Here is a 9264-nt window from a genome sequence, read left to right on the forward strand (position 1 = left end):
GAATCAAGATATCCTCTTGTTCCGGTATAAATAGTAGCTATCTGCTCTTCCACTGGGAGAGGATTTGCCTAGGATTGTTTAAGCAATTCCCTTAATCGTCGACCCCTTGCCAATTGATTCTGACTTGTTTTATCGAGAGCAGAGGTGAATTGTGCAAAGGCTTGTAACTCTGCGAATTGCGCTAGTTCCAATTTTGATTTGCCAGCTACTTGTTTCATGGCTTTAATTTGAGCCGTGGATCCTACTCTGGAAACAGAAATACCCACATTAATAGCGGGTCGAATTCCGGCATTGAATAGATCCGCAGATAAGAATATTTGTCCATCTGTAATGGAGATTACATTAGTAGGAATATAGGCGGAAACGTCTCCAGATTGAGTCTCAACTATTGGTAAAGAGGTCATACTTCCTTCGCCTAAAAGAGAATTTAATTTAGCGGCTCTTTCTAAAAGGCGTGAATGCAAATAAAAAACATCCCCTGGATAAGCCTCACGTCTGGGAGGTCTTCTTAATAGAAGGGACATTTGGCGATAAGCTTGTGCCTGTTTGGAGAGATCATCATAAATTATTAAAGTATGCCGTTCGCGGTACATAAAATACTCAGCCAGGGCTGCTCCCGTATAAGGAGCGAGGTATTGTAATGTAGCAGGTGAATCCGCCATTTCAGCTACTACAATAGTGTATTCCATGGCCCCCTCCTCATGGAAAGTAGTTACTACTTGAGCTACGGAGGATGCTCTTTGACCGATAGCTACATAAACACATATTACACCTTGCCCTTTTTGATTGAGAATTGTATCTGTGGCTACTGCTGTTTTGCAAGTCTGTCTGTCCCCAATAATTAACTCTCGCTGACCGCGCCCTATAGGGATCATCGAATCGATAGCAATAAGCCCTGTTTGAAGAGGTTCATATACGGAACGCCTGGAAATTATACTTGGAGCAGGAGATTCAATTAAGCGAGATTCGGAAGCTATAATTTCGCCTTTCCCATCAATAGGTTTAGCCAGAGCATTTACAACACGACCCAAGTAAGCCTCACTCACGGGTATCTGAGCAATTCTTCCTGTTGCTTTTACAAAACTTCCCTCTTGTATCATCAACCCATCGCCCATTAATACAATCCCAACATTTTTGGATTCCAAATTCAGAGCAATACCCCTAGTAGCTTCTGCAAATTCGACAAATTCACCTGACATTATTTCACCAAGATCTATAATACGAGCAATCCCATCCCCCATTTGAACTACGCGACCTATATTCTCAATCCCTACTTTCCTATTATATTGTTCAATACGTTCGCGGAGAATTTTATGAATTTCGTCGACTCGAAGGGTTGCCATTAGTGTTTCTTGACTCTTTTTTCGGAAGCAAGGGGAAAAATAATGCCTAAATTCTAAACGAAAGTAGAAGTTCAAGGCCTAATTAATTTAATTATCTCTTCCATTCCAGGGACCCGAGAATGCCAATATTAGCACGAATCGTACGGAAATGTAACTCGGTATTCAAACAACAATTCAGAGTTCCTAGAGCTCCTTGTACGGCATGTTGGAAAACCCGCTGTCGGACCTGATTCATTGCCCTTTGTTTTTCAAAATAAAGGGTTTCGTTTTTAGACTTTTCCAATTGTTCCAAACTAATAGAAGTAGCATTAATCAAATTTGCTTTTTCTCGTTCTATCTCAGAGTATCCATTCATTCGATACGCATCCGCTTCTAGTTCGACTTTCTGTAATCGAATCCGAGCTTTTTCGAGTTGCTCAATGGTCCCTCTACACAATTCTTCTGAATTTCGAATAGTACTCAAGATCCTCTGTTTTCGATTATCTAATAAATCTTTTAATGAAAGTAGATTATTTTGTAAGTTTATAACTTTTATGATCTCTTCCCGAACCAAACATGAATCTTTCGATTCATTTGGCTCTCACGCTCCTTTTTTTTCTATAGCTATTTCCATATCTTTTTTTTAAGTAATGAGCCTATCCTCTATCTTCTTTTTTATGTTTATATTTCAATATACCGAAACCTATATAAGACTAGATAAATATTAAGAGGACTCTTCCGCCTAGATAAAAATATATCATGGTCAGCAAGGTTGTTTCTTTATTTTTATTTGCCCTCTAGTTAATAATTTCAATTTCATTAAGAAAAACTAACTAAATAAATGGAAAATGAAAATTAATAGAATTCTTTTTTATTTTTTTTCTTCAAATCCAAAAAATTTCTCTTTTTTATACATAGGTCGTCGATTCGGCATTGGTTAAAAAAGGGTAGGGTGCCCCCTTTTTTCTAGTAAATAGTCCAAACCATTTTATCGATATGAGTGTTCTATATCAGATAAGTTTTACATTAGCTATTTCCCGTTTAAATTGGTACTAATACTAATATAGTTGTAGAAAGAGTACATCTTTTTGCCTGGACTTCAAGCAGTTTAGCTTTAACCGTGTTAATGGTCTCACATTCTTGGTTTATAGAGAATCAAAGTTGATTTACCAATGAGTCGCGAAATGCTATGGTTCTTCCATATGATTTCTGAATTTATTCAGAAGTAATTCGTCGAGATCGTGCACCCTTTTCTTATTTATCCGAAAAATACTAAAAAATATTATAAAGTGCAGCCGAATAGATCCAATCTATTCTTGAAATAGACAACTCGCACACACTCCCTTTCCAAAAAAATCAAAACACCAACCACTACAGTTAGATTTATTAGATTTGTTGCTAAAATATCGGTATTAAGCCCGAAACTGCCAGCGGATGGCCAGTGAGCTAAAAAATGAAAGAATGGGTTACATTTTTCATATGCTCTCCTCTTATAGATAGGACGAACAAAGAACAAAGTTTTTCGATCACTTACTTCGCTCGCCCTTTTTTGATCGGTTTTTTTAATGCAAATAGATTCAATCTAGTAATTTCTTTTAGATTAAGTCTTACGACTTGTTTGACCGGTGAAAGACTTCCTTTGTTGAAATGTTCTGTTCCCAAAATTCCTAAAACAAAAGGAAAAAACTTTCCACTTTCCTAAACTAAGGACGGGAAATAAGAAGGTGAGCATATCTTCTAAATTAATAATACTCAACTCAGCCCTTCCTAGAATGGGGTATGATCTGTCCCGATAAATAGATAATTCCAGGAGTAATAAATAGGAGTAAATTAAATAAAGTATTGATATAATTGGAATTGCGGAAGCAAATACCAATTTACTAAAAAAATAAAAAAGTATCTAATCGAAATCGAAAGAATTTTTTTTAAGATTAAACAAAAGGGTTCGCAAATAAAAGCGCTAGTGCCACAACTAGTCCATAAATTGTTAAAGCTTCCATAAAAGCTAGACTAAGCAATAAAGTACCTCGTATTTTACCTTCTGCTTCTGGATGTCTCGCAATACCTTCTACAGCTTGTCCTGTAGCAGTACCTTGACCAACTCCAGGTCCAATAGAAGCAAGCCCTACGGCCAATCCAGCAGCAATAACAGAAGCAGCAGCAATTAGTGGATTCATGGTGAGTAGTTCCTCATGTCAAAAAAAAGAAATGGTTAAGGATACAATCAACCAATAAATTCTTACTTCTAAGCTCTATTGGGGAGAAGTAAAGTAACTAAAAAGTACAAATTGAAATCAAATTGAAATGATAATGTGAATTGTCCGAACTACATAGAAGGGAATTCCATATCCATATATCGGATTAGATAATGAATCTAACCTAGGAATATATAATATAATATCCTATATATATACATTTGTTTCTTCTATTTTGTTTGCCTATTTTCTCATTTTCTATTGAATCGGATTATAAAATCATTGCTTAAAGTGGAAACCTGCATAAAAGAGGACTCCACTTATAGACATTAAGGATATTATAGTATAGATCTAGCCTGACTCCACCCTCCTTAATGCATATATACTTTGAAAATTCCATAATATAGTCTATTCTATTCTCTCTCCTACAACTCTAGGCTATATATTCATACGCATTTCTATACCAAGAAAGCACATCAGATCATAATATATATCAATACCCTCTAATATATATGAATATTCCCCTTCTTTTTTCTATGCAAAAAAAATTCTATGCAAAAAAAAGATATAGTAAAGTAAGTGATTCCATAAATTTATGCAGTTGCCCAAGAATTCACTATATATTATTAATCAACGATTTCTTATATAGAGAGAACGGCCCTCACAAATTGAAAATACTAATTTGTTAAGAATCAATCAAATTGAAGTCATAGTGTCATCGTTGGCTGGAACCGATATATTCGCGAGATCCGGGTCACAATTTGTATCGACTAAAGAAATAGTAGGAATCCCCAAAATGGCACATTCCCGAAGAGCTATATACTCTTTTTGCTGATCAAGGACGATCACAATGTCTGGCAATCTCGTCATATATTTGATCCCGCCGAGATACCTTTGCAAAGTAGATAATTTTCTCTTCAAGATTGCCACATCTCTTTTTGGGAGATGGTGGAATTTTCCCATTTTTTCTTCTGCTCTTAAGTCTCTAAATTGAGAAAGTCTAGTTTTCGTAATCGACCAATTCGTTAACATACCATTGAACCACTTTTTATTAATATAATGACAACGAGCCCTTATTGCAGCTGATGCTACTAAATCTGTTGCTCTTTTTTTGGTACCAACAATTAAGAAACTTTTTCCCTGACTTGCTGCATCAAAAACTAAATCACAAGCTTCTGATAAAAAATGAGCCATTCTAGCGAGATTTATAATATGAGTACCTTTACGCTTTGCCGAAATGTAAGGGGCCATTTTAGGATTCCATTTCTTAATACCATGACCAAAATGAACTCCTGCTTCTCTCATATCTTTCAAATTAATGTTCCAATATCTTCTTGTCATTTTTTCCACACTTCCTTTTTTTAATCCTACCACTCCATTACGGAATTTAGTTCTTTTTGAAGATTAAGAAAGATCCGAAATAGCTTGAAATAATTAATAATTGTTCCGAGAGAACCTTGTACTAAGATAAGAGTTGGCCATTGATACATGGTATAAACATAACCACCTTAATGAATTAACTGACTTGTTTTACTTATTAAAATAAAAATCTTAAAAATCTAAAATTTGACCTGTTAGTGTTCTAAGTTCAAAAGTCTAGTAAAGTAAAAAATATTTTTATGGGGTTCTTATGTCTCATAAAAATTGTTTGTTACATCAGAATCTGAAGAAACTAATTCTGTTTGGAGAAACAAAAAATCTCTCATTTCCCACGCGAATAGATTTTTTTTATTTCGAAATAAAGGTTCTTGTCTTGTGGGGAACGATGCACAAATTTTTGGAATCCGGTACCAACAGGTATAATCCCCCCCAGAACTACGTTTTATTTCAAGCCTTTCAACCAATCAATGCGACCTCGTAGGGCAGCTTTTGCTAAAACTCGAGCAGTTTCTTGAAAACTTGCTTCAGATATGAAACTTTGGGTATTCAAGGAAGCCCTTGTTATTCCCAATAAGATTGCCCGATAATAGATCGATTCATCCAAAGCTCGTCCTGCTCGTTCCGCTCGCAATAGTCTGATTAATTCCCCAGGCGAAAAAACATTAGACATTCCATCTTCGGAAACCCGCACTTCTGATGTTACTTGGCGTATAATAATCTCTATATGTCTATTATGGATCTGTACCCCTTGGGATCGATAAACCTTTTGGATTTTATTAACCAAAGAGATACGACTTTGGGCTATGGTTAGCTCAGCTCCAATCAAGAATCCCCAAGGGACCCCAAGAATTCTTGGTATATGCTCATTCCAATCCTCAATTCTCCTTTCGAGATTCGGGGATAATGAATCAATTGAACGCGCTTCAAAGATTTGTTCCACTTTTGGAAGACCTTGCGTTATGTTACTAGATCTCGATTTTTCATATATAAACGTAACTAACCTATCTCCCTTGTAAAGGATTTCTCCATAATGACCATTAACAGTTGCTCCTGTAGTGGCCAAATAAGGTTTAGCTGCTCTTATAACAAAGGAATTCATATTTACAATGAAAATTTGACCGGATTTTTTTATGTGCGATTTAAATAGACATACATTTTCACGAATAAATTGTCCAAGGTGAATTATTGCCAATGTCTCTTCCCAAGAATCATGATGGACAAAGTGACAATTCAAAAGGAATGGATCCAACATTATTTAATAGTCTCTTATTAGATGTTAAAAATAGATTTATTATTGTTTCATATTTTTAGGACATAGTTGGAGTTCTTTAGGGCATATTTTCATGGTCTCAAAATTGAAAAAATAATGTTCTAATGAAAAAGTTGAATTATTGCCCTAATAGATACTCTATGGCCATAGTTGGAGTTCTTTAGGGCATATTTTCATGGACATAGTTGGAGTTCTTTAGGGCATCGAAATAGATGTTAAAAAGGAACAAATATATAGATAATCGAAATTGAAAAGAACTTAATTAACTATTTTCATGGTCTCAAAATTGAAAAAATAATGTTCTAATGAATAAACATTATTCCTGCTCTAATTAGACGTTAAAAATAGATTAGTGCCGGATGCGGGGAAAGGTTGGGTTTTCCTATGAGTGGACCCTTTATTTTTTCTTTTTTTTAGAAATCCTAATTATTCTTGATTATGGATTGAATAAGGGATGTTATGGATTGAATGTGTAAAAGAAGCAGTATATTGATAAAGAGGCTGTATTCCAAAGTCAAAAGAGCGATTGGCCTGCAAAAATAAAAAACTTGTTCTGTTCTTTTTTTAATTAGAACAAACATAAACTAATTGGGTAGAAAAGGAGCAGAAAAAGATCTATGAATTAGACTCCCTTTCTTTCCAGGGTTTGTATTAAAAATGCAACACCCTGTTCTGACCATATTGCACTATGTATCATCATTCGATAAACCGAGAAATGCTTCTTCTCTCTGATTCAAGTAGAAATACAAATGGAAAAATTTGAAGGGTATTCAGAAAAACATAAATCTCGTCAACAATACTTTGTCTACCCACTTCTCTTTTAGGAATATATTTATGCATTTGCCCACCATTATGGATTAAATGGTTCTGAACCTGTGGAAATAGTTGTTAGTTGTAATAACAAGAAATTTAGTTCACTACTTGTGAAACGTTTAATTATTCGAATGTATCAGCAGAATTTTTTGGATAACTCGGTTAATCATCCTAACCAAGATCTATTATTGGATTACAAAAATTATTTTTATTCTGAGTTTTATTCTCAGATTCTATCTGAAGGGTTTGCGATCGTTGTGGAAATCTCATCTCGCTACGGGAATTTTTTTGTCCGAAAGAAAAAGAAATACCAAAGTTTCAGAATTTACGCTCTATTCATTCAATATTTCCCTTTTTAGAAGACAAATTTTTGCATTTGGATTATCTATTACATATAGAAATACCCTATCCTATCCATTTGGAAATCCTGGTTCAACTCCTTCAATACCGTATCCAAGATGTTCCATCTTTGCATTTATTGCGATTCTTTCTCAACTATTATTCGAATTGGAATAGTTTTATTACTTCAATGAAATCCATTTTTTTCAAAAAGAAAATAAAAGACTATTTCAATTCCTATATAACTCTTATGTATCACAATATGATTTTTTTTTGTTGTTTCTTCGTAAACAATCTTCTTGCTTACCATTAGCATCTTCTGGAACTTTTCTGGAACGAATCCACTTTTCTAGGAAGATGGAACATTTTGGGATAATGTACCCTGGTTTTTCTCGGAAAACCCTATGGTTCTTTATGGATCCTCTTATGCATTATGTTCGATATCAAGGAAAGGCAATTCTTGCATCAAAAGGCACTTTTTTTGAAGAAGAAATGGAAATGCTACCTTATCAATTTCTGGCAATATTATTTCTGTTTTTGGACTCAGCCGCGAAGAATCCATATAAACCAATTAGCAAACTCTTGCTTCGATTTTATGGGGTACCTTTCAAGTGTACAAAAAAGTTCTTTATTAGTAAGGAATCAAATGCTGGAGAATTCATTTCTAATAAATACTCGAATGAAAAAATTCGATACCATAGTCCCCGCTACTCTCCTCATAGGATACTTATCAAAAGCTCAATTTTGTACTGGATCGGGGCATCCTATTAGTAAACCCATTTGGACAGATTTATCAGATTGGGATATTCTTGATCGATTTGGTCAGATATGTAGAAATCTTTTTCATTATCATAGTGGATCCTCGAAAAAACGACTTTGTATCGACTAAAGTATATACTTCGACTTTCATGTGCTAGAACTTTAGCTCGTAAACATAAAAGCACGGAACGAACTTTTATGCAACGATTGGGTTCAGCATTTTTAGAAGATTTTTTTATGGAAGAAGAGCAAGTTTTTTCTTTGATGTTCACCAAAACAACTCTTTTTTCTTTTTGTGGATCACACACTGAGCGTATTTGGTATTTGGATATTATACGTATCAATGACCCGGTCAACCCTCTTAATTAATCATTAGACGAAATTAAGAAACAGGAAAGGGTTGATAAATGATCAACAAAAAACTTTTCTATTTTTCATTCTGAAATGTTCTTTTTAGTATAATAAAGAGTAGGTGAATCAACTTACTAATTAAAAAAATTAGTAGAACTTCCTCTTTGGAATAGAAATTGGCTATTTCAACATAGGGAAAGTCGTGTGCAATGAAAAATGCAAGCAAGATTTGGGGAGGGATTTTTCTCTATTGTAACAAGGAAGAATTATCTACTCCATCCGACTAGTTCCGGGTTCGAGTCCCGGGTGTTGGAAATATGCCCTAGAGGCAATAATAAATTAGTTATTATTATATTTCCTTGTTCATGATAATCGTTTATTATCCATGCTATAATTGTATTGATAGGAAACTCAGATACATGTGTGGATACATAGACAACACCATGTCCCTAGTAAGCCTCTAGTTGACTAGCTCGTTGATCAATAGATGGTTACGGTTTCCTGACCATGGACATTGGATATCATTGATAACGGGATCACATCATTAGGAGAATGATGTGATGGACAAGACCCAATCCTAAGCCTAGCACAAAGATCGTGTAGTTCGTATGCTAAAGCTTTTCTAATGTCAAGTATCATTTCCTTAGACCATGAGATTGTGCAACTCCCGGATACCGTAGGAGTGCTTTGGGTGTGCCAAACGTCACAACATAACTGGGTGGCTATAAAGGTACACTACAGGTATCTCCGAAAGTGTCTGTTGGGTTGGCACGAATCGAGACTGGGATTTGTCACTCCATGTGACGGAGAGGTATCTCTGGGCCCACTCGGTAGG

At 35.0% G+C, this 9264-nt stretch overlaps 2 pseudogenes; one reads left to right on the top strand and one right to left on the bottom strand.

Annotated features, from left to right (window-relative positions):
* Positions 1 to 5: 5 nt before the first annotated feature.
* LOC123175942 (ATP synthase subunit alpha, chloroplastic-like) lies at positions 6 to 1420 on the bottom strand (annotated as a pseudogene).
* A 6144-nt stretch (positions 1421 to 7564) lies between these two features.
* On the top strand, positions 7565 to 8330 carry LOC123175941 (maturase K-like; annotated as a pseudogene).
* The last annotated feature ends 934 nt before the right edge of the window (positions 8331 to 9264 follow it).

The sequence above is a fragment of the Triticum aestivum genome, unplaced genomic scaffold (genome assembly GCF_018294505.1).
Source record: "Triticum aestivum cultivar Chinese Spring unplaced genomic scaffold, IWGSC CS RefSeq v2.1 scaffold207108, whole genome shotgun sequence".
Lineage (NCBI taxonomy): Eukaryota > Viridiplantae > Streptophyta > Magnoliopsida > Poales > Poaceae > Triticum > Triticum aestivum.